This window comes from Apis cerana, linkage group LG16, assembly GCF_029169275.1.
Source record: "Apis cerana isolate GH-2021 linkage group LG16, AcerK_1.0, whole genome shotgun sequence".
In the NCBI taxonomy this organism is placed as follows: domain Eukaryota; kingdom Metazoa; phylum Arthropoda; class Insecta; order Hymenoptera; family Apidae; genus Apis; species Apis cerana.
Genome location: NC_083867.1, coordinates 4,199,554 through 4,225,937, shown reverse-complemented (window position 1 = coordinate 4,225,937; position 26,384 = coordinate 4,199,554). Strand labels below are relative to the sequence as shown.

General features: G+C 39.1%; 4 long non-coding RNA genes across 12 annotated transcripts in view; 3 read left to right on the top strand and 1 right to left on the bottom strand.

The window, feature by feature from the left end:
* The window catches only part of LOC114577861 (uncharacterized), a 90,975-nt gene that overhangs the window by 62,654 nt on the left and 1,937 nt on the right, over nt 1-26,384 (bottom strand). The window contains exon 2 of the long non-coding RNA XR_009833115.1: nt 25,715-25,834. This is a non-coding gene — a long non-coding RNA (uncharacterized LOC114577861). The remainder of the gene's footprint in view (nt 1-25,714; nt 25,835-26,384) is intronic.
* LOC108001265 (uncharacterized) lies at nt 7,918-14,516 on the top strand. Of its 3 annotated transcripts, XR_003698482.2 has the most exons (4): nt 7,918-10,735; nt 10,997-11,178; nt 11,425-12,115; nt 12,210-14,516. It is a non-coding gene; the product is annotated as an uncharacterized LOC108001265 (long non-coding RNA). The 3 variants fall into 3 exon arrangements; XR_001766670.3 differs by having other exon boundaries at nt 11,425-14,516; XR_009833116.1 differs by having other exon boundaries at nt 7,918-10,889; nt 11,425-14,516.
* On the top strand, nt 14,905-21,467 carry LOC108000501 (uncharacterized). 7 transcript variants are annotated; one of them, XR_009833105.1, is made up of 11 exons: nt 14,905-15,738; nt 15,821-16,754; nt 17,969-18,088; nt 18,171-18,239; nt 18,352-18,561; nt 19,314-19,576; nt 19,654-19,713; nt 19,807-19,988; nt 20,108-20,323; nt 20,400-20,452; nt 20,517-21,467. It is a non-coding gene; the product is annotated as an uncharacterized LOC108000501 (long non-coding RNA). The 7 variants fall into 7 exon arrangements; XR_009833107.1 differs by adding an exon at nt 17,484-17,837 and having other exon boundaries at nt 19,654-19,988; XR_009833108.1 differs by having other exon boundaries at nt 15,826-17,837; nt 19,654-19,988.
* Nucleotides 22,223-26,275, top strand: LOC108000503 (uncharacterized). Its single transcript, XR_001766563.3, has 6 exons — nt 22,223-22,351; nt 23,143-24,368; nt 24,521-24,665; nt 24,746-25,192; nt 25,260-25,417; nt 25,537-26,275. It is a non-coding gene; the product is annotated as an uncharacterized LOC108000503 (long non-coding RNA).

The following is a 26,384-nucleotide window of genomic DNA, read 5'->3' as shown; positions in this document are numbered from 1 at the left end:
AATCGATTAAATTCAACATACCAATTGTACTAGTTAATCCGTGGCGCTAATAGTCTCTTCCAATATCAGTAAAAATGTAATTTCGATTTCATCGATTAAAGAAATAAATTTATAATTACGCGTGCACCAATCAGGACAGTTAATGCGTGACGCTAGCCTCTTCCAATAACGGAGAACCGCGTTGGGAGGCACTGTGATCCGAGGAATCACGCTCACTGTGCAACTTTCAACGTAGGAATCGTCGTGCAATACCAGCCTCGATCGCCATATCGAGAGAGAGAGAGAGAGAGAGGAAACGAGGTCTCGCATACCGACCGTTATCTCGGCGAAAGAAAGATGCGAATATCAATTCGCAATACTTGGGGAATCCGAGCCGCAAAGGAGAGAAGAAAACCACGTTCCAGAAATATGGCCGGCAGCCAAGCCCGAGTCCTTGATCCTAGGTACTTATCGCCCCCCTTCCCTCCTCCTCCCCCTCTCCTCGCACAGCTGGCCGGTATGTACGGAGTGTGTACACAATTTTGAACAACTTTCTTCCCCCTCCCCCTCGGAATAAAAGCTTGCGGGCGATAAATTTTACTCTCCTTATAAAAAGAAAAAAAAAAAGAAAAAGAAAGAAAAAAGGAAAGGGAGAAAGGAATATAGGAAGAGGGATAAAGAAGAAATTGTTGTTTTGGAGGAGGTTAGATTAGGTTAGGTTAGGTTAGCAGGAGGAGCAAGATCAGCTAGGGAGCGGTTCCCGCGCCCGACTTGTCAGTTGCGTCACGTCACGTCACGTCGCGTCACGTCGCGCCGCGTCACGTCACGTCAGGTGCGTCACGGGGGAGGGCGCGGCGCGTGTACAGATACAATGCGGTTCCCGAACCCATAAATCGCTCAAACGCCGCCCCGCCCCCTGAAATGGACGTTGGTTACGTGGACGAAATGCAAAACCGATTGCGCCACCGAATTTCCACACATATGTACGTATGCATATATATATGTATATATTTTCCTTCCTATTTTTCTTTCCTCGCTAATTCCCTCTCTTTCATCGACAGCGACAAGAATTAGTTTTGGCTGAGGATCTCGAAAGGAAAGAAGCATCGAAACGGAGGTTAAATGATCGAGGCTCGGGAGGAGAGGGGGGAGCGTTACGTTGGAAATAACGTTACGTAAACGATGGAGGCGAGGGATGGGTGGAGGCTGGAAGAGAGCAGCAAGTGGCTCGTACGTCAGCCGGTGGCTCGTAAACGTCAGCGGTGGTGCTCGTAAACGTAAACGCGGTGCTATAAGGGGGACGTGGAGGAGGGAGAGGGAGAGAGAGAGAGAGTGTTCGCCATAACATAACGAGATAAAGAGATACGGGCATAGAGAGAAAGACGAGATCCCATTTAGCGGTATAAATGCGGTTGTACGTTTCCTATGCAACGAAACAATCTGTCGCCTCTCCTCTCTCTGCAAAGATTTAGAGTCCCCCCATCGAGATCCCTGCTTCTCCTATTTCCGTCCACGCGTTTGTTTCTTCCGTACGCGATCGAGGACGCGAATTATTTCGTTTCGGTGAAATTTTAGATCGTTCTTTTCCACGGAATTTTTATTTAAAAAACTTGATTGCTCGAATATTTTATTCCTCAAAAAACGAGAACCTATCCTATGAGCTAATTTTGCATCATGCTCATTTGGCATCACTCGTCCGGAACGAATTGGAACGAAAATGGACTTTTGAATTTCGCGCGATAAGCTCGTACGCCAGTTGGCGCTGCGTTACCAATCTTATCCACTTATCCGTTCCACCCGAAAATCGTGGTTGAACACTTTTCCGAATTTTCGAAACCTTCTCCGAAAAAAAGTGTTGACATTTCGTTTCACTTAAGCAGAGTTTACGAGTTCGATTCATTCGAGTAATTAAGACTGATTAATTGGTAAATCGGCTGATATTACAGGAAAAGTGGTTCGACGAGATCAATTAATAAAGAAAACCTGTATCCCTCCCACCAGAACACCGAAATTTCCCGCAGCAATGATTCCAATTAAGAAGGGGCGAGCAAAGAGTTTATCAATGGGCGGGGATGAATAGCAATTAGAGGGTCGCGTCTCCGTTGAATCCGCCGACAGAATCAAAACGTAACGAGATAAATTCGCCGTTTCCAAATGGGGGCTGAGTGTCGGCAAGGCTGCGGGCCACGGTCGAGAGAGGGGAGAGAGTTGTGGGAACTGGCCACCGTTATTGAATGCCACCGTGAACCGGAGAGTTTTCAAGGGTGGTGGTGATTAAACTGAGGGATGAATCGTAGGCGCGCCTCCAGAGGTATCAACGGGGAAAGGGTTGAAACAACGGCGTTTCTGTGTTTAATCATGTCCGACCGACCGAGCGGAGGGTTGAAATTTGCATAGCGTTTTCGAGGGAAGGAGCAAGTGGATTTTCGTGGATATCGAAAAATTTCGTTTCGTATAATTTTCGAATCGTGTCGTTTCTCTTTATTTCGATTTCGTTTTATATTCGTGGGTACCGAAAATTGAAGATATTGGAGGAGGGAGAGACAAGTCGAAAGATGTTTGCTTGCTCGACGAGTTGAAACTCGTTATTGGTTTCGTTAAAGTTTGCCGGAAAGAAATGGAATTAAGTGGAGGAGGAGGGGGGAGGTAAGTACACGACGCTTATCTTCTTTTCATAACCACTCACGAACAGTCGAATTCGATCTCGTAGAATTTCTCAACTCGAGATCGTGGCTCATCTTTAACGTCGAAATTTTGAAAACTCTCCTTTCGGATCTTCTTTGTCACGCACCAAATCGAACGAACTTTCCTCGATAAACAAACCGTGAAACGGAACATTCGGACAACGTTTAGAATGAAGTTGGCTGGATAAACGTTTGACGCTAGCGACACTCGTGTGAAAAAACGAAATTACTCAATATATATATATATATATATACATATATATGTATATATGTATATATGTATATGTATATATATATATATATACATACGCTTAGGAAGAAATGGAGCAGTCCCCTCGAAACAAAGTGTAGACTCGTGTACGTGGAGGAAATTGTTAATTTTTCGAGGGAGAGGAAAAAAAGGAAAGGAAAAAAGGAAATTACAAACTTACTTACTCGAGCTTTGCTCTCTCTGCACGCCATTTTTTTCGAGTTACAAGATACAGAGGGGGAGGGGCATCGATATCTCAATCCAGCCACCCAGAAGGATCGATCGCCGTAGGAGGGGGGCGCGGGAGAAAAACGCCGAAATTACGATAATGATTCGTTTCACCCGTATTCAGTTAAGACATTAGGGTTGTTGCGCGCGTGTGTAATTTAGAGAGAGAGAGAGAGAGAGAGAACAAGGGACGGATAAGTAAAGAGCGCAAAGTATCGATTGCTCGATGCCCTCGCCTCGCCGATAATAAACATTAATACGCATTATGCAGATTGCCGGTGTCCGCGGGATCAGATCCTCCGTTCCACGCCTATGGCCCTGTGAAATTTATCAATACACCCGTTCGTTGCCCGCTGGAAAAATTTGATCACTCTATCTCTCTCTCTCTCTCTCTCTCTCTCGATAGCGCGTAATTATTTCTCTCTCTCTCTCTCGTCTAGCGATAAATGCATAATGCATAACAACAGCGGTTGGCATTTAAACGGCGACACCCCTCGATCGATAAGTACGACCGACCGAGCGAGACTCGCTCGGAAAATTTTCCAAATTCGTATTTCCTTGGAAGAGAAACTACGTATTCCCCTCGATGAGGAGGGAATAATGATATTCCTTTGGAATAATAATCAAAAGACACGTGACAATAAACGTGACGATATCGTATCGAAAATTATCATCCGTATCGAGGGCAACGTACCACCGTACCGAGCCAAGGCCATCTTCGAGAAATCGTTCACCCTCTCTCTCTCTCTCTCTCTCCCCCTTCCCTTTCACCTCCAGGAGAGAAAAATGTAATGAACGTGCGTGAAGATTGGCAGAGAGGAGGGCAAGGAATAAAAAAAAAAAAAAGGGAAAGAAAGAAAAATAGAGGTAGGAAGGGAAGGGGGGGGGTATATAATAATCCGTAGTTTCGATCGAGATTATAGGCGCGGGATAAATGAATAGTTTACGAGCGGCGAAAATGGGAGCGGGGTAAAGATATTAAACGGGTCGTCCTTACGGACCGACCAACAACTTCGCTTCGAACGATTTTATAACGCTGTAATAAACGCTCGAATGTTAAATGTCTTTATTGCGATCTTGTGCAATAATGGGAGAGAGAGAGAGAGGGAGAGAGGGGAGGGGAGGCCCTATCCTGCCTATATACGGTAATTGATACCGAGGAGGAATGAGCGGCTCGAAGGGCTCACAAGACATTTGCTTGTGTCCGCAAATTATACTCGAACCGCGTACTCCGACCCGCTAAAAAGAAGAGACAAGTATTTAATAACCGCTTCTTCCCTCGATAACGGCTTCATTCTCCTCGTAGCTCTATATATATATATATGTATATGTCAATGTTACGAATTTTAATCTCGAATATCCGCCATTTTATGATCATCGAGATATCCAAGATGGCGAAGCAAAAGAAGAAGGTTTCGTAATTTCGATGACCGATTTTTCTTATCAATCTCGAATCATCCGCCATTTTATTGATTATTGATATCCAAGATGACGAAACGAAAGAAGAAGTAATTTTCGTAATTTTGAAATTTCAAACGAAATGATATCAATTTTAAATATCACCATTTTATGATTATTGGAATATTCAAGATGGTGAAGCGAAGGTTTCGTAATTTCGATGACCGATTTTTCTTATCAATCTCGAATACCATCCGCCATTTTATGATTATCGAGATATCCAAGATGGCGAAACGAAAGAAGAGGTAATTTTGAAATTTCGAACGAAATGATCGGACGATTGACTTTTCTTATCCTCTTATCAATTTTAAATATCATTTTATGATTATTGGAATATTCAAGATGATGAAGCGAAGGTTTCGTAATTTCGATGACTGATTTTTCTTATCGATCTCGAATACCGTCCGCCATTTTATGATTATCGAGATATCCAAGATGGCGAATTAGGAAAATAATTTTCCTAATTTCTAAATTTCGATGATCGAACGACCGGTTTTTCTTATCAACTTCGTGGCGAGGGCGCGATTAAAAGGTAAATCTTGGAGCGCCAGGGACGAGGGAAAGGAGGGAAGAAGAGAGGCGGAAGATGGATGGATGGAGCGGCCGGCCAGGGCCTCCATCACGAGCGACACGTCGGCCGGTTGTTCGTATGAATTCTTCTTGATTGCCGGGCCGGCTGTAAGCATAACGAGCCACCCGCTACGTCCATCAACCACGCACCGGTCAATTCATTTCGGATACAAACAGCCAGGGCCACCGATATTCCTCTCTCTCTCTCTCTCTCTCGCGAGCGTCGTACTTGATATTCCCGCTGGGTTGCGACGCCTAACCGGAGGTCCTCGTTTTGCTCGATTTCTCGATTTCAATCTTCGTCCAGTTCCGAGACGGACACGTTGCACGACTGATGAGCTGCTTTGTACAGCGAGATGTCGAACCACCTCCGCCACGGGGGATGGAAAAATGTTTTATCCGCAGTTTGGGAGCAGAAATACGTATACCAACCGACATCACGATTATTATGTTACAAATTATCAATAACACAACCTGATATAATTTATAAACATATTATAGAGATAATCGAGAAATATCATCTCCATCTAGAAATCTTCCAACTCTGATCAACCCCTTCAACGATTGTCACGATCGGCTTGTACCTTCTTTTTCGAAATAATCGAATGCTCTAGAATTAAAAAAAGGAAGAATAAGCGCTTTTCCTCTCCATTCTTCTCCAACTAATTAATGGCGGACCGCCACGGGATGAGGTATAGCCCAGATTCTTTCCCTTCGAAGTTTTCTTTCCCGCTGGAAGGCTGGGTTGGAAAAGGTGGATGAAAGCTCCTCCTCGAGTAGAGCGTCGTCAAAGGGAGAGAGAGAGAGAATGAAGGAAGGAAGGAAGGAAAGGAGGGGGTGGACGTGGCTCAGAGGGAGTTTTTCTCGTTCCCAGCTTCCGTCTCCTGGGACGTGGAGCGCGCGAGGATCTTTTTGCTCGCCTCGACGGAGGATCAGACGTCCCACTTTATCTCCGTCCCCTCCACCCCTGTCGAGGCTCTATCCACGCCGCAACCCCCGTCGCGCCACCGTTTTCCACCCCTGTCGCACTCCCTCCCCCCACTCTCTCTCTCTATCCACGTCAGCTATGGTTGATCACGTATAGGAGGGGCCCCCCCGGCAGCGCCTAGAGTGACGCTTAGCGGAGGAGAGCCATTTGTCATCCATCAGCGAACGAAGAGAGGAGAGGAGCTCGTTTTCTTATATCCTCGTTGCCCTTGTTTGATCGGCTGTAAACCGTTCGCCTCGCTTTTCACGATTTTCGAAGGGGTGTCGAATGGAGATCAGAGTTGTTTCGAACTCTCTCTGTTCGCTCGATTTTCGGAGCTTGGTTGTGCAAACACGGTTCCTTTTTCCCTCCAATGGAACGTTAAAGGAAGGAAAGTTTATTTATCGGTGTTAACGGTTGAATATTAATTATTTGAATTTTGGAAATGGGTTTAATTGGTTATTCTTGCAAGTTTTAAAACTTTTCTCTACGTTCAAATGCGAATAGACGGAGGAAGCGTGTTGTGAAAAGGTGATAGCAAATGAGATTGGTTTAAAGGAGAGGAGAAGAAGATCCGAGGAATATTTTATTTTGTCGAGGATGCCAATTAACGTTGCCAGGTTTCCACGATTTTCTTCTCCATTGGAAGAGGTCCTTTAACACGTCGACTGCCCGTGTTTTTAATAAAATCTCGTGCAGTATAGTTCTACTAGGTATTTTAGCAACAATGATGTCTGCATCATCATTGCTCGCAATGGAAATATCGATTTCAGTCGTAAATGCTTTGGCAGTTTACAAAATTGCAACAAAAAAAAGATTTAGAGAATTATTATAGGCTGAAAAAATTATTAGGATCATATATCGCCGTTTTGATAAATATAAGTTTTATTAAATGCAAGGAATTTAAAAAAGACAACAAGTTTTTCCCCGAATCAACTTTCTGTGTTGAATGTTTTAAAATTTTTATTTTGGAATAACAATTTAACAATTTTATTATAGCCGCTGGAATATCTTTCCAAATGCTTATAGAAGATAAATAGAATATTTTAATATATATATATTAGGATTATTTTAATTCCTTGGAAAAAGAAGGCCCATCGTGACAATCGAAGAGATTGGAAAATTTCGAGATAATATTTTTCTCGAATTTTCCCAAACTATATATATATATATATATATATATATATATATATATATATATATATATAATTTATTATATTAATTAGGATTATTTTAATATATATACATATTTATAAGGATTATTTTAATTCGTTGAAGGGGTTAATTAGATTGGAAAATTTCGAGATAATATTTTTCTCGAATTTTCCCAAACTATATATATAATTTATTATATTAATTAGGATTATTTTAATATATATACATATTTATAAGGATTATTTTAATTCGTTGAAGGGGTTAATTAGATTGGAAAATTTCGAGATAATATTTTTTTCGAGAATTTTCCCAAACTATATATATATAATTTGTTATATTTTATATATTATATATAATTTATTATATTAATTAAAATATAATTAATTTATATATAATTTATTATATTAATTAGGATTATTTTAATATATATACATATTTATAAGGATTATTTTAATTCGTTGAAGGGGTTAATTAGATTGAAAAATTTCGAGATAATATTTTCCTCTAGAATTTTCCCAATTTGATCAAATTATAATCGCAATTTTATATATATATATAATCTACCATTATAGTGTGCGTGACCCACACTAGGCAGAAATAAATCTTATAAGTAGGCGGTTCACGATACCTTCGGATCGTTGGCCGCAAATCCGTGGATAAGCCGTGGAGAACAAAAGTCCTGGCAGGGAGGAGGAGGGGTGGGTGGGCAACGTGGTCAGAAATACGGCGCGCGTTCCACGGCTTTGGATAAAACCCTTTTAGAGGGGGGAGGGGCTGCCGTCGAAACGTTTCGATCTCGTCATTACGATACCACGACGTGACGATTCGAGAAATTGCTACGTGCTATATATATATATACACACACATTGCTCGTTATCGTGGCTCGTTTCGTTGATTTTCATGAATTGAGATCGTTTTTTTATTTTAAAAAAAGAGGAGGGTGAAAGCCGTCGGAGGACGCCATTAAGGGGATGATGGATTTTTTATACCGTGAATAATAGCCGTATCAAATCGGGAATTTCTTGGATTTCTTATCTAACGCTATCCCGTTTTGCTATCTCGGGAACGCGACGATCAATCAACCGTGGCCCCCTATCTTCGCGAATATGAATAGGGATGGATATATCCTAGCGCGATATTCCGTGATCGAGAAATGATCAAAAATTGTACCCAGAGTTCCCAGATTAAAAAAGGAAGCAAGGCGTGTCTTCTCCGTATTAAATACAGGCGGAGTTTTTCCTCTCCACTCTTGCTCCCTTTGCGCGGAAAACAAAGGCAGGAAGAAGCGGCAAAGCACACAATAGATGATATAGGTATCGCCGATTTTTCACCCGTCCGCCAGATTTTTCAATGTAACTTGAGAGCGGCTCCCTCGCGAGGTCCCAGGACAGAGGAATGGATGAACAGAGGCGGCGAGGAAGGGTAGAGAGAGAGAGAGAGCGAGAGGGAGAGAGAGGAGGGGGTCGCAAGAGGGGCAAGAACGGAACCGGAGACGAGCGGTGGGGAGGGAAGGGTCACGGTGTAGAAAAAGAGGCCACGGAGAGGCAGAAACGGAGGAGGAGGAGGAGATTCGAAAACGATAGAGAGAGGAAGAAAGGTTTTCCCTTCCTTGGAAGAGATGTACAATAATGGCGGGGGGGGAAAGAGAAAGAAAAAAAAAGGTCTCCGCCGCATCCTGCAGGAAAATCTGCCTCGAGGAGGGTTGTTGCCTCGGGGAGGGTGGAGCGGGATGGCGGTTCGGGCATCTCGACGTCATTAATAAAAGTGTCAATGGTGTCAGTGGACTAATGCCTGTAGCCGCTTGGTTGGGCGGTGGCACCACGACCTCCCCCTCTCTCGGCTGCGTCGGCTTCAATCGTTTCCTACTCGCCGAGACGTACCTTCCTTACCCTGTGCCTATCAGCCGATGTGCAGGGAGGATTAAAAATAAAAATTCGATGAAGCTCACCTCGAATCTGATCTAAATTATTCCGCATATCTCTTTAACGAGCCCACGTCGATGTACATATATAAGAATAATTTTAACGTATCTCGTGATAATATTCTTCCCATTCCGCGTAAAGTTTTAAAGCACAAGTGTAATTTTAAGCGGTTTCAATGGCGCTTCCCAGCCCCGCCAAGAATAACGATCTTTCATCGCCGATGTCGTGAAAAGGGGCGGGGTGGGGTGAGCAGGGTAATGACGGGAGCGGGCTCGCGTATTAGGAAACAAGTTTAAGGCCGTCGGTGGTTGAGGAGCCTCGAAACTCCGTCCGTGGCGCGGGGAGGCCCCCGATATTATTACTATGTAAATCACCCCCTCTGCACGCTGACGCCCACGGTGACAGCCTCCCGAGTGGCCCACGACGCACGATGGATGAGCTCCGGCTTCTTATTAGATATTCCTATGCGCCATCCCTCCGATCTGCAAACACGTTCCTTCATTTCGCGCCGATATACGTTATACTCCTTGCCGCGCGGTGGGCGAGTCGGGCGGATTTTATGGAAAATCGCGCTAACGGCCTCGATTTCGCGGTTTAATCTGATCAGCGGAGGGAAAATTCTCGACCGAATGCGTTGACGTATATTATCCTCCCGATTTCGATCGTTATTATTGGGTAAGAAGAAAATTTTTATGAAATAATTATTTAAGAAAAAAGAAAGAAAGGAAAATAAGAATTCGAAACGGACGATGGTGTTTTTCTGAGAGAATTTGAGAGGTAATCGCTTTGGATCCTGTTCAACTGTCCGTTGGAAAGAGATCGGTTGAAATTAATGTAAAACTTTCGTGACGGAGGGAATGGAAAAAAATGGTATACCTAGAGCGATTAATTCGACTTTAATGCATTGCGGTAACGAAAGAAATTACTCTCGAAGGGGAAATGTTGCTTGTCGAATTCTATTTCCATTCTGAATAATTTTTCAAAAAGAAGAAAAAAGTTAGAATCGTGGATTTAATAAAAATTGCAAAATAATTTTTAAAATTTTCCAAGGAGAGAAACGGAAGAAAGACGCTATTGATTAGAATATCAAGAGACAAGCATAAAGACTGTGCATAACGAGTTTGGTAAACAATATAAAAGGGGTCGAAAGAGAAAGGGTTGCTGCCCTTGGGATAAAAGGGGTTCGCGGTCTGACCCGACAGATACTTTGACGTCTTTCTCCATAAAACACAATGTTAATTAACGAACAGGAGACGCCCTCTCGCGGAGATCCCTGGCTACACTCGCGATTCTCAATCAACGACGGTATTCATGAGCCTACCACGACGCTCAGACGCACGACTAAATTATGCGAACCAAGTATAGAACGTTTTATGAACGAAAGTATCAAGATGCCTTTGCGAAACGGTTTTTCACTGTCTCTACTAAGTGCACACTGTTTGTTCGTGTTTGAAAAGAAAGATTTTGGTTTTACTCGTTGTTTACTTCGATCGTTGGATACGATTATCGATGCATAGAAATTGTGAGTAACCTAACATTTTTACTTGAAAATATATTTTTTGATATAAATTTCTTTACGAGGTATAAAGTATTGCGTTGTGTTAATAAATATTACGTCAAGTAAATATTCAATTGGAAGAATAATAGAGGTTATATCGTAGTAATGTTCGTTGATCGTAAGTACGTAGAATTTGTAATTTGTTGCCGTTCTGCAAGTGCGATCAGATCATTTTTTCTTGGTTAATTTCTACAATGCTGACCAAGTCGCTGTTGATCATTTCAGAGAACTCGTCCAGATAGAATCATTTTGTTCGAGTTAACCATCGTGATAGTCTGTATATATATCGACAACTCGATACCAGGAAAAGTAGTTGGAAAATACAGGTTAGGAATTGGGTTGACACAGATGAATAATGTATCTTGATGATTTCATTTCACGTTTTGTTTCGAAGAATTTATTCTTTCGTAAGTATAATTTTCCATCAATGACTATGGAAAGTATTTGCACGTAATTTCCATCATTTTTTTTTCATCGTACATATATGATACTTAAACTGCCTATATATACAAAAATAATGTGTAAATATACTTTCTGTAATCACTTGACATTTTTTCGTATACGAATGTACGAAAACAGAATATTAATTTTCGTAAATTCAATCGAAGACAACAAAACCATGGAACCAACTGATAATTAACTTTGTCTCCCAGAGAAGAATTTCGATCAGGATCAAGAGACACACGTGAATTTCGTCATAAAAATTGACAAGATGTTCAAAAAATCTATAATTAACCCGATTAATCGGCAGAACTGGATGCGTAACGTACATCCTATCCCATGTAATCGTTCTATCAAGAGGAACAAGGACAGAGAAATCTCAAAATGGAGCTCGTACAAAGCGAAGGACGTAAACGATAATTTCACCCGTGTGCGCAATCTTATCCATGATATCGACGTCTCCGTACAGGTGAATTCACTCTGATTACAGATTCAGCCAACCTGAAAATTACGCGGTCGATTCTCCGTGACGAGCAAGAGAATGAGAGAGAGAAAGAGAGAGAGAGAGAAGGTGATGAAGTCGAATCAGGTATTCATGAGAAAGAGAGAGATTGATAAACAACATCACGTAATTTTGCTTATAAGATCAAATTACAGTCGGCGTCGAATTAAAGACCGTTCATTTTCTGCCTGTTTATTCGCGATTCATTCGTAAAATGTGTACTGTAGTCTTGAATCGAACCGATTTACGTCGATTCGTGTCATGTTTTTAATGCTATAACTTGAACGAGCGTCGTTTGGAAAGGTGGAATTACTAAAAGGAAAATAAGATCTTGCACTCTCTTCGATTAACGCGATCAATAATTCTTATTGGTTCAGAGGAATTCATTCGGAAATTGAAAGGTTTTTGTTTTTCGATAAAATTATTCATGTAGATATAATATAGAGATAGTTTTACTCAAATTATTAATTCTTTTTAAATAATTTTCTTTTTAAGGAATAATCATTAAAATTCTTCCTGATGATTTTCATAGTAGAGGAGTATAGATGGCAGATTGTGTAACCATCAGAATGCGTATCTCCAAGCTTTGATTCCAGTACCTCTGATAAATCCCCTATATCCAATTCAACCAACCAAAAAAAAAAAGGAAAAAAAAAGGAAAAAAAAAAGAGAAAAACTGGTAGAGGCTTCAATTTCCTCGTCACGAAGCGGGCCAACAAAAGCATTCCGGCCAGATAAATTTCTACGTTGGTCGCTTTTCGCGTCAGCCCTTCGACAACCTTCAAGTTCCTCACAAAGAAGGGAACACAGCGATGGCGGTGGGCAGTGGTGTAGGCAGGTCCCTCGGGAATCTTTCTCTCTCTTTCTCTCCAACTCTCATCTCATCTCTCTTCATCTTCCATCTCTTTCTCCATCGGCCACTGGTACAAAAGAAAGAAGAGGATAAATGATTGAAGAGAGAACGAGAGAGAGAGAGAAAGGGACATCTTGCTCCACAGGACTCTCGCTCTCGCCACCGGCGCCCCCGCTATTTATTTTCCAGGATTTCAGAGTCCGAAGCCATTAATCTCCGCTCCGCAGCGTCAGTGGAGCGCGTCAGGGCGACGTCGGGGTGCGTGGCGTCGGCGACGTCGCTCTGCTCTTAGCCGCAGAGCCTCGTGTACACCGTCGTGGCAGCCTGCTGTTGAAGAGAGGGAGAATGGGAGAGAGAGAGAGAGAGACAGAGTGAACGAAAAGATGAGGTGTCGGTGAAAGAAGAGAGGTGAACATGGAGCGAGAGAAAGAAAGAGTGGAGGAAGAGAGGGAGGGGAAAGCGTCCGGAGAGGGAGTCGGTGAGAGACATGGGAAGTTCTATAAGGTTTTGGAGGGGGTGCTGATGGCGGCGATGAGAGAGGGGAACTCCTACGGCCAAGTTATGCAAAAAACGTCTATTCGTGAAAGGATGATACCGTGCTGGAAGATGGAAAGGCATTAGTATCTAAGAATTTTGCGGTGATGGCCTTTTGATGTCCATCTCAATTCGAGTATTCCGATTTAACGCTTCGGTTTATCGCGTTAATGAAATTGGAATTGGATTTGCGAATATTCATTACGACTCCTATTGATCCCTATGGTATTTTATATTTTCTGTCTTTGATTTAAATTTAAATTCTTTAAAGTTTTATTATTCCTTCATTTTTTATATATAAATTTTTCGTTTGTTTGTGCACATCTTTAAATTACATTTTATAAAACGACATTATTAAAAAATAATATGTATAACAATCGGCCTTTAACAATTATATATACCATGTATTTCGCAAAAGGACATGAGATCACGAGAGATTCCCGCAAACAGATATATTCGAGGCATGCCGACGAACGAGCTGAAAAGCCAAGAGAGATCTCTATCGACGCTTAATCGTTAACAAGAACGAGAGATCCAGCATCTCGTAAGACATTAATCGCTCGAAAGTGACGCTGCCAACCGACCAGGGCAATAACAACAACAACAACAACAACTGGGATACCTGTTGGATATATTCGAAAGTCTTGGTGGAATGTGTGAAGATGGCCATTATATAGCCGAGTATGGGTTAAATTATATTAAATACTAAATAACCGGTGGAAGACCACAGTCTAATTGTTGCGTCGTTTGCATAATGCCCGGTCTGTAACTACTCTCTTCCCTTCTGTATCCCCACTCTCCATCCCGTTTCCATCTCTGTCCACTTGTACCCTCTTTAACGTGCCTTCTCCGCGTATATCTCCTCGTTGCATCCTCCTATCTTCTTTCTGTGACCCCCTTCCACTTTACAACGACCGTGTCCCCTCTTCTCTGATTCAGTCGCAATATACCGGACCGAAAGATTAATTGTTAATTCTCGCTACTGCAACCAGTTGCTACCAAATGTTCAAAGATTCGTTTCTGTATGGATTAAGAAACCGATGGATCAGGTAGCAGTATGCACAAAGGAATTGTAAATGTAGTAAAATCTTGGTAGGATGAATTCCGTTTCTTAATACGGTAAGCGAATTCGAGGTTAAGTTAAGCAAGGATTAAGAAACCGATAGATTGGATAACAATGTACAGAAAGAAGTTTTAAATGTGGTAGAGAATATATTCGTTTCTTGACACGATATGCAAATGTTCACATTTGAAGGTAGATTAAGCAAAGATTAAGAAACCAACCGATCTAATATAAATGTTCATGAAGAAAAAAATAAATGTGAAAAGAAATCTTGATTTTTTTTTACGTATGTTAATGTTTAAGATTAGGTTAAGTTAAATGGGACAAAGATAAATGAATCTAATGAAATAAATATGGTAGAACTTTGATTTTTGACATAATATGTTAATTTAAGATTAAATCGGATAAAGATAGAGAAACTAACCGATCCGGTAGCAATGTACACGAAAGAAACGTGCATGTAACGGAATGAATCTCGACTTTTAACGGGAAGTATGCGAATATTCAGATTCGAGGTTGGGAAAATGGCTGATGATGAAACGATCCCGAAGGAAATTTACATGTGGAAGTGGTTTTATGGCTGTTTCGAAACGCGATAGTCACAAGGGGGGTCAAGATTGAAGAATTCAATGATATTTTGCGAAAAAAGTCAAATGTCTCGTGTTCATATCTATCTGTTGAAATATATAATAGATGCTTATTAAATTTCCGTAGTAAAAAATTTTTATTAGAGACGAAAGTTTAACAATTCGAGAAATTTAAAGAAATTTAAAGTAATTTTTTTTTATTGTATTTAAGACAAACAAATTACAATATTTTTAAATTTTTAATAAATTTATATCGATTCTCTAACTTCATCTGAAATTTCCAACGTGTCTCGAGAAAAATAAAAAAGACCCTAGATACTAGTAAAAAAGACCGCGCATTGTCACTATTCACCAAGTCTATCGTCTAGGATCTCAAATATTTCAACACACTTTTAAAAAATAAAAAAGAACCCTAGATAGAAAATTTTTACCAAGGAAAGTAATATACATGGATAAAAATTATCGGCCAGATTAGACGTTTCTCGCGCAAAGGTCGTTCGTCTCCCGTCTCATTTGAGCTGGCCTGTGCCCCCCTCCTCATCGTTCTCCCTCAGTCATCGTCTAGCCGCGTTTGCACGGTAGCCATTTGCAAGATTACGAGCGCTGCCGCTAGGGCGCTCATTAACGAGCGAACGAAAGAAGAGATTATCAACTGACTAAGCGTAACTAACAACAACGAGCTACGTCCAATTTGAGAAACGGCTAATTATATGGCCGCGGGTACCTACCATTCGCTTCGTGGCGCGAGCTACTTTTTTTTTTCGCGACCACCGACGACTAATTACTCGAAACGACTTCGATCGCCACCGTTGTGACACCATTGCCCAACACACGCCAAGATTAATCGCGATACGTTGTGCCCTACAGCAAAATTAATTGCATCGAGTGCGTTTCCTCCTCGGGCTAAGCATCGAGTGCCCAAAAACGACCAATCCTTTCGATAACCAAAAAAGAAGTAAAAAGATAAAGAAGAGGAAGATATAACAGGTTGTTTCGAAAGTTCATTTGACTTTTTTACTTTATGAATATTCTGTCAGTTTTATATACATTCGTGTTTTCATTCTTCCAGAATAGTAGTCGAATATGAATATTCATGGATGGATACAAGTATTTCCACAGATACAAAGTGTTAATATATAACTTCTAAGAGTTCAATTTGCCATTAGATGGATCGAAAAATAGTGTACTATTATGAGTTTTCTCAGTCAATCGTCTAACAATTTGTCGTCAATGTACAATGTACCATGGTGCGTCACATCCTTTAGGGAGAAAAGATTCGTAAGTGATGGTGTAGTTGTTACTTAATGGTGGGACAAGTTTCCTCTATGCACGAGAAATAGGGGGAAGAAATAAGGGTGGCGAGGCAGCAGAATGATCGGTATGGTGTTCGCATCAATATGAAACGATCACGCGGGGGGGGATTCGTGCTGAGACGATATTTATATCTGACATTTTGTCGGCCCCTGTAACATCGAGCACGTCTAATAATTACAATACACAAGCGAAGAGAGGGCTTTGGAATTATCATCGAAACTGTTCCTGTGAAACAACTGGAAACGAGACTTTGTGTAACTTTGTGATCCAAATTAATTAATAGAGGTCCAAAAGTTGAAGAAAATTCAATCGAATATACAAAATTCTGTGATTATATTTTTAACATGACGATTGAAATATTTTGTTGATAGAACGAAATTCAACAATTGAATCGCATTATATCTAATTTCTATCTAAAAGATTATTTACAAAAAATCAATTTTTGAGTTATATCATTGCAGTGAATAAGCGACACGTTTGATAATAATAAAAATTGCATTACACGCTCCTAGATGGATCAGATTAATCATTGATTGATATCTTGCAAACTATAATAGATACAAATACGCCTTATGAAATTAAATGGATAACTCTAAGACCAGGTTGTCGACTATCAGAAAAATTCTAATTTTAGTCGCAGCTGATATATCAAGCGGAGAATTCATCGCGAGAGGTGTATGTGGAACGAGGTAGGAAAGTTTTAATCGGCACCGTGGATCGCGATTTTCACCCCTTGGCGAATCACGCAGCCACGAAAATCGTTACGAATAAATAATCGTTACTCGGCCGTGACGTTAACGACCGGCTGATTATCAATTTCCATTATTGCGTTTAACGTTGGAATATACATTAATACGTCGAAAAAAAAAAAAAGAAAAGAAAAAAACATGGTTAATATGGAGGCGTGGCTGAACTGGAAGGCTTAACGAATATTAAATATCACGGCCCTGTCAAAAAACATTTGCCGCGCATTACGTCTAATGCCATATAGTGTGGCCACGTAATTCGAAATCCACCCTCGTCCATATCGTGAAAATTAATATTGGATCGTCTTTCCTTTCGTTTCAATATTTTCAATTTCAAAATTTAATCACGCTCTAATCATTATAATCTAATTCTTTTCTCAATCGAGAAGCTGGCGAATCTTAATTAGATTTGAACGTACTTTAAAACTCTGTCTTCTATTTTTTTTTTTTTTTTATAATCTATATATAACTTGTTTGTTTTCAAGCACCATCAATTGACAAATTTCCCAGAAAGATTCCCGCGAAAAAACTATATTGTAAACACTCGATACAAACACTCCCTCTTCCTCTCTCTTTCTCTCTCCACAATTCAATTCTTGCCGCTCCCCTTTTCAAACACCCCTTCAAATCTCGATCATCCACGTACATGCATGATCCAAAAACATGTAACAGGGATTGAACGAAGATCCTCGGACAGTTGAAACGTCTGGCCACATTCCTGGACGATGATTTTCGTGCCTGCACATGGCGAGCCCGAGGGTCTAGGACCCCTAGCAAGAGAGAAGGACGGGAGGGAGGGAGGGAGGGGGGTTAGATTTGATTCGTAGGGGGATAGAAACAGATCGGGTACGGTCGGTGCGCCTCGACGGAACGCCATGGAAGGGAGATGGTCGGCGTGCAACACCGTACCAAAGCAATATCCATAGGAAACACCCCGTTGTCAGAGGGAGAGACGAAGAGACGCGCGATCAATCACGAGGGACCCTGCTGCCACGTTCGTGGCCCTCGTATCAAACGTAACGCACGGTAAACATTTTTAACTTTGCCACGTTATTAATATTCGTTGCGCCCCGGGATCCCGCCACCCCTTCCCCGACGGTCCCACGTTTGTCCCTTTTTCTTTCTTTTTTTTTTTTCATTTTTTTTTGTTATTTCAGTTGGAATTCAGCGATGCGCCGTTTTTGTTAATCAAATTTTCCCGCCGTTTCTCGCGGGAAACGTTGAATGCGCCTCCATTTTGAATCTCGAGATCGTGCGTCGAACGTTCGTGGTTTGAGGTTAATTAGTATCATTGTTATTATTTCACGTAGATTTTAAGATCTTCTGAAGATTCTATCACGGATTATTTGTTATTCGTAGGTTATCTTTGGAGAATTGAGATTCTGAAGAGTACAAAAGTTGACGCAGGCGACAATAAAATAATTGTTCGTAAGTCATTGTAAAATATTGATCGAAGATGCGATGATAATGTATTTTCTTCTCGATGGTTCACCGTCGATGACGAATTTTATCATTGATCTCTCTTTCTCTCTCTCTGCAGTTCCCGAAATCTCCTTCAATTACGGCCACGGAGCGCAGGAGTGGTGCCTTGTAACTGTCGAGAGCGTTTAACAAGGGCCACGTGTGTAAGACAATTCACGATGGTTGTTACGGCTCGGGATTCCCTGTGTGTTGGAACGGTGAACGACAAACAACAGGATCCAGGTTGCCTCTGTTTCTGCCCACGCAACGGCCAACAAACGTCAGAACGGTAATCCGGATGAAATTAAAGCGTGGAATTAACGGTGTCGGGTAAAATATCGGCGATACAATGCGGGAGAAGAAAATGGAGGCTGATTATTGGAAGTGATAAAAATTCATTATGGGCCCTTGCGTATTCCCTCCGTTGAAAATTGATGGCCGATGGTATCGAGTAGTATAACAGGTGTATAGAATTTTATTGTTATTCGTAACGAATTGATCGATGGATTATTTTTTTTATCGTGTAGTATTTCGAAGAGTGTTAAATTAATAAATAAATGTATGAAGAATCTTATCATTCGTCCGTTAAAATTTAGATCAGAAATTGAATAATTATTTTAATCTTGGAAAATTGGATCGGTAAAAATGTTGCACCGTAGATAATTCATGTTTAGAAGCCTTGTTTATTATCAGTTTGATAAGATTTTTTTTTGAAATTAGATATAGAAGAACATATAAAGTCTTTAATGAGCAAAATGTACGGTAATTGTAAAACATATCTTTAAACGTATCTAATTAATTAGATCTAAATATAAGAGATTTATTTACAAAAAATTTAAATCGGAATCTAATAAGAAAAAGAGGATTTCATAAATACTTTTTCCATTTCAGTCTCCAATGTTAATTCTCCGTATCAACAAACACGTAAGACGATCGCAACGTGTCATAAATCACAGCTTGACAAGAAAATTACAAGCGAAATGTTTGACTTTACTAAAGACCCCGTTTGTAATATCGCGACTAATCTTTTACGTCTTGCAGAAAAGAAGCCAAATGGACTCTTTGACATCCAAGTTCCAGAGCAACGAAACAAGGAACCAAACAGTCATCAAAGTGAAATGCCAGTTGTCCAACGACTCGCCAAAGGCTGATTAATGTACACGGAAGAAAGAGAAGAAGAACGAGAGAATAAAATAAGAAAGAGGATGGCTAAGTCTCTTTCAGATGTTTAATGTATTAAACAAATTTAATAGGATGTTTCACGTGATATATTATAGAAACTTTAAGAGGATCTTTAAGATAATGTATAAATTAAATAGAATCTTTCTTTGCACGTACAAGAATCTTTCATGTCTTATACAAACTTGATAAAATTTTTCAGATGATACACAAATAGGATCTTTCAGACGAACCCATAAGAATTCAAATAACCCGCAAATTCGTAAGGCATTTTATACAATGTATACTCAATAGAGAGCCTTTCGCCATATCCATTGTACAAACAGGATAATACGAATATTACTGTATGAAACAGGCTCGAGAGAAGCAGTACGATAAACAAAAGAAACGTAACAAGGAAAAAAGAAAAGGAAATATTCTTCTTAATCTGGTCATAAATCCAGCGTAATCCAAATTCGCCTGGCGGAGTTGTTGCGCTCTCGTGCGATTAAATATTAACAACGGGAGGCCGATTGCGTAATTAAAAGGGTATTCGTGGTAATTGGAAGGACGGGCTAACGAGCTTTCTAAAATTTCCGAAGATAATTGCGCGTGGAGCGCGTGATTATCGGTGGCTCGCTAATTACGGGCTAACGCGCATCGTTTCTCTTTTCCAGCTATTACGGCCCAAGTCGCGGAAACGAGCGTGCAAACCGAGCTGCAAACAGGATCCGTGGTAACTTCCTTATCTGGCTTTTCGATTTTCCCTAACTTTGAAATCCAACTAAAGGGACCAAGTTTGGTCGCAACTTTCCACGCCGCCGCCATTTTGCCGTCGATACGCGGAATCGAGCGTTATTTCACTTTAAACCCTTGAAAATGGGCCTCAGCAGGTAGATGAGACGATATATTTGGACATTTCGACGGAGTTATGAATAAATTGTAATATTTTCTTCAATTGTTATACAGGAAAGACAAGGAGAATTTTTTTGAATCAAAGAAAAATTAAAGAATTAATTAAGGTAAAGTGTAAAAAATTGTAAAAAATAAAGGGAAATTAGAAAATTAACTTTGAGTTATTTTCAGGAATGATAAGATTATATTGTTATTACAATGCCATATTGTACAGAATTATCAATGCAAGTTACGTTGAAATAGATAAAAGTTATCGACTAAATGACAGCAATCTGAAAAATAAGGAGTATTAAACTAATTATTCTGTTCATTAATTATTTAATTTGTTGTCACGTAAAAAAAAAATTATTGAAGCTATTGTTTCAATTATTCTTCCAATCTTAAAATGAAAATTGAAGTCGAATTAATCATGCCAAAGAATGAAATAATGATCGATTGTTATATCCTCCTGAAAGAATAAAAATTCTCGTGATTCAATTATTTCTCGACGACACGACGATTATCAAATAGTAATTATCGTGAGAAAAAGGAATACGATGATATTTTAAGCTGTCAAATAAAAAATACATCAAACGAGAGATCAATCGTATATGTAATTATGTAATTACGTTTCACACGGAATATTCTCTACAGTCTGAATTGAGTTATACTTAGACGCCGCTCGAAACCATTTATGCAGTCATTAAGGCATCATTAATCTTGACTCCGTTATACGCGACAAGTCATTGTTAGGAACAGGTGCTACTTCCTAGATGGACGGGATTGTTAGCCGAATGAATGAAATATAAAGAAATCGACGGTAAAAATCTCGGCTAGAAACGAGCCGTGACTAGTAATTAGCAAATGTATCGAGAAAAATGTAATTTTAATGAAGAAATGAGAAATACAAGCTTCTGTTTTTATTAAAGATGAAATAATATTTACAATTATATATGGAAATAGTTATTATCGTAGATTATATCCACTTAATTCTACAAATTTTTCCAATTACATCTCGATTAATATATTTTGTAAAGAATCGTTAGATATTTAGATCTATGATATAAGATAATTAATGTACGATATAAGATTGTCAAAATGAATGTAAATAAATGCAAATAAATGCAAATGTTATTGAAGCAATTATCGAGTAATCAATATAATATGAAATATAACATATTTCTACTTCAATTGATATAACCATTAAAAAAACAATGCAATATCTACTTATATATAATTTAAAAACATAATTTAATAACGTTACATATATCTAGTAGAATATTGTATCACTAGAATAGAACCCACTAGAATTTGAAGAAAAATATGCTTGCAAAAACAAAGAAGTAAATTTTTTTTGTATTATTTCTGACTTCTAATAATAAATAAAAGTTTCTTCCTAAAATAACATGTCTAAAAACTAGGACAAAATTACAAAAATTATTCTTTTCAAATCAACTTTAAAAAATTAAAGTGCTGTCGATAAAGTTATCTTCACGTTTCTCTATTTGTTTGTCCAAACCTAAACAAAGAAACACTGACCTAATCTAATAAAACTACAGATATTCCCCGATCTTCCATCATTTCCATCCATCAAGTCTTCTTTCAAGAAAGGATGATTCGATCCCCTCAACATAATGGAGCCGAGAGAATCGTTCACGGATTCGGTCGAAATAAAAGGAACGACGACGAAGAAGAAACACCGAAAATATTCGGTCGAGGAACGTAAACGGCGACCATTTGTCAGCGAGACGACTCAATGTCTCACAGACGTCTCCGCTTGTTTCATCGCGCTTGAGGAGCCGAAGAATCCAAGAAGATGCACGATAAACACAAATCGAAAGGCGAATAAACGACGGTGGCGCCAAATGGTCGATGAATGAAATGAAATTGCAACATGGAGGATGTGATTATAACAACAATTTATTAATGTGAAATATCATTTGCCATTACGAACAAGTGACGAACAAATTTAAGGATTTTCGTATAAAAATTTATGCAGTGTCAAAAAATATAAGAAACTGTAATAGGTACGTTTCGAATATTAAGGATCAAGTATGATATAAAATAGTAAATAAGATTCAATTAATTACTTCAACTTTTGCTTCTTTCAAATGCAACTTGTGTGTATTATTATTAATAAAAGCACCGTTTAATCTATTTCTTATAGTCGTGAAAAAATTGTATCTTAGAGAGATAATTATTTTATGACATGCAATAGTAAACAAATGATGTTTAATATAAATGATAAAATAATTTAATAATAACACAAATATAGATAATATAATGTATAATTATAATAGAATATTTAAAATTTAGAAAAAGATAAATCAAAGAGATGAAGATATTAATGTCTTACATATTAAACTTGTATATTTTATCAGAATCTTTCGAATAACGTGTAATAGAAATGACACGATAATATATAATAACGTAGATAATATAAATAATATAGTGTTCCAAATAGCAAAAAAAAAAAAATAAAAATCAAAGGAAACGAAGATCAATGTTCGATTAAATTATCATTTCCAATATGGTGTTTTCTTTTATTCTTTTATATAAACGTTATTAAGGAAAAAAGAAGAATAGGAAAAATCAAAACTGGATAATTGAGGTTTTACATCATTCGTGTTTATTAAAGACACGTTACGCGGCTTTTAATGATAGCTAAGATTGAAACATCGAGCTGGTAATTTCTGAGAGAATTCCTGATGCGGAAAAGGCGAGAAAGATTGCGATCGACGAGACTGGATTCGGTTTATTACAGTGATCTAGATGCAACTAGATACCAACTCGTAATTAATAATAATGTAAATTACAGGATAGACACGATAAACGCGTAATATATAATTTCGCGGATATATGGACGGCTCCTCTCGTAATCGTTCCAGATCTAAAGGTCAATGGGTAATGATGCAGCCAGTTAATAAATAAGATACTCATTACGTACCGACACCGTCTGCCAAAAGCTAAGTACACTGTGATTGTATTGTAATTTATATTCTTTCGATATCGAGTGAATTTTTATCATTATTTCCAAACAATGTTGAAAATAATTTTCGATGAAAGAAACTTGAACTCTTTTAACTCAAAAACTTTCTACCTTTCCAGTTTTATTATTCGATCGATACGAATTTCAAATTTGCAACTTTATTATCGGAGAAATCAAAATCTGACTTCAGAAGAAATCTTCAATTTCCAATCGGATCGTCTACTATTCGTTACTTCTATTATCTATAACTTAAGCTTCGCAATCTCCAACGTTCGAAAAAGCGTAGTAGAGGGATGGCTGCGAATTGGCGGAAAGAAGAGAAATAAAACACGATGATAAGTCACGGTATAACCGAAGAGAAAAAGGAGGAAGGGAAAAAGGAGGACCTGTGCACCTGCGTCGAAAATTTATGCGTCGTGTACAAGTCACGCGTATCGTTTCGCGTAACAAATTGCGTGCACACTTGATGGAACGTGATATTTATTCGTGAGGGCCTGGAACCATAACGAAACGAGGCTCATTTTCACACAATACACTATTTTACTTCATTTCATCCAATAATTAACACCAGCCGCCTAATAACTAATGCCCACGCTTTAGGCCTTTAACAACCGCGAGAAATTAATTTAAACGAACACTTAAGATACCTCGCCACCCTATCATCCATCGTCGCTTCAATTTTCCTCTAGATATTCAATTTGCACGGAGAGAGAGAGAGATCGCCGATCTCGAAACTTCGCGCCATCAGGCGCCGGCTCCTCCAGTGTGTTCAAACCTCGAAACGAAATCGCGTGTACGAGGTGTTTGTGTCGATATCTCGAGATAACGAGTTGATTTTCCTCGTGGAAATAATTTTAAATTATAACGAGCTCCAGGTATAATAAGGTGCGAATTCTACGTTGAAAATTATGTTGGAGAATGATTTTTAGAAAAAGTTTCTTTTAAAAATCTTTGCACGATATTCTTTATTACTCTATATTCGTGTAAATAATTGTATCTATCGATGATTGCTTGATTGGATTACTAGAAAATTTGGGAATCGCAATGATTTACAGGTAACATTGAATTTTCTATTATTTTCCAATTTTCTTATTGATAATTTATTTTCACAAAGAAACTTACAACCTAACCTAAAATAAAAACAAACGTATAATCGTAAATTGAAATGTTTCCGCAACCAATTTACATTCTGTGATCTCTGTTTCAGGAAGGGGTATAATAAAGATACAAGGAAGATCTGGATGCTCAATTAGAGAATACTCGACTCGATCAAGATGCATATTCAGACATTCAAAATCCTTAAGAAACGACATCTTGGATTTATAAACTACGTTTTATACGTTACATTCCAGGTAAAATATTCCTTTAAAAAATATCCTTACATCCCTATTTCCTTATCTTCATAAGTCGCCTTCAACCACTTCTATTTCAGGAAAGCACACAAAGAAGGAAGATTTCTCAGCACTCGTTTAAGAACTCGATTCGGTCAATTACTCTCACGTTTTTCTTCCTTTCGTTTCACCGTTACGCGAAACGTATTTCACCAACGTTTCGAGAACGTCTCTCCACGATCCCAGCCGTAATGGCGGAGAAGCGTTCGCAGGTCTGTTTCCGAGATAAAAGGAAAACCGGCGATTGTTCCAGCATGCACACACACACACACACACACAGCACACGTGGTTGGCGCGCTTTCCTTCGGAAAACTGGAGCAATTTATGGGGACCGAAAATTCGTCGCAATATTCGACATCTGGCTTTTTTCTTCACCGACCCTGGCCTTCCACTCTTGTGAACGGAGAAGCTTGAGCGAGACAAGGAAACGAAGATTTATGCCGGCCAATTGAAAAGTGGAGACTTGCTCTCCTGAACATATTGGCAAGGTATGGTAGATAATGTGTTTATGCTAATTTTAAGCGTCGTTTGACTTGGTGAAATTTATTTTTTCAGGGAAGAGAAATTGCGCTTATCCTTGGAGGGAAACACTTTAAAAATTTATCCTTTTCTCCTTTTTTAGCCAATATTGGAATGAAACGAAGGAATCGAAAAGAATTCTTCTGATATATTTCTAATATGTTTCGATGGTTTTGATTAAATTTAAAGTTATGGTAAAAATATCATTGGAAAAGTAAAGTAGCTTTATTTTCTGGATAAGGAATTTATATTTATATATATATATACATATATATACAATTAATTTTTTCCATCTTTTCACGCTGCATTACAGACAAAGGATCCTGTATTTTCGTGGTCAATCTCAAAGGAGCAACAACGAGGTCGTAAAATTCGGTTTTCCGTCGGTTCTCGGCCCGCAAAAGGGGCCGAGGTCGGAATCGGGGGCCGAGTGAATGGGCACAAAAGAAAACAGAGGCATGAAAATTGTGTGGCATGCAAAAGGTACTCACCGACTTGGCCGACAATGCCCCGGGACAGGGTGGAAAGTCGAACTGCGACGACAAGCTGCTTCCTCGTCCGTCGTGAGACGCAAACTGGCCGCTCGACCGCACCGAACCCGTGTTTCTAAGCTAATCCACAAAAACTTTATTGCACGATTGCGATCGAACTGATTTTTGTGAGCGTGCCGCGACACAACGAGCCGTCATAAACAATACAAGATGAAAATTGTCGACAAGATTGTAGATCGGATGGTTTTCAAATTATCGTATCATTGTCTCTATTCGAGATTAGATTAGATTGGAAATTTTTCTTTAATTCTTTAAATTTTTTAGAGTATAATCGCGCAACATGATGTTAGAACGGTGTGAAAAATGTTTTTAATTTCATGAAAGGTAGGAAGAAAAGTATTATTTCTATTTGTACAAAAGACTCTACTTCAATTGAACTTGTTCAAATCGAAACTGATGTATTTGAAACGGAATCTTTTGCGTTATAGAGAAACCTACAGATTCTTCCTTTACAGATTCAACGTACTCCAAATGAACTAATAAAGATAAATCTACACCAAATCTAATGAAATAAAAATGCGAACGATACTTCGAGTCCTCAAGAAACTCGAAGAAAAATGTTCGATAATATAAAAAAAAATTCACGAATCCATAACGATACACTCCGAAA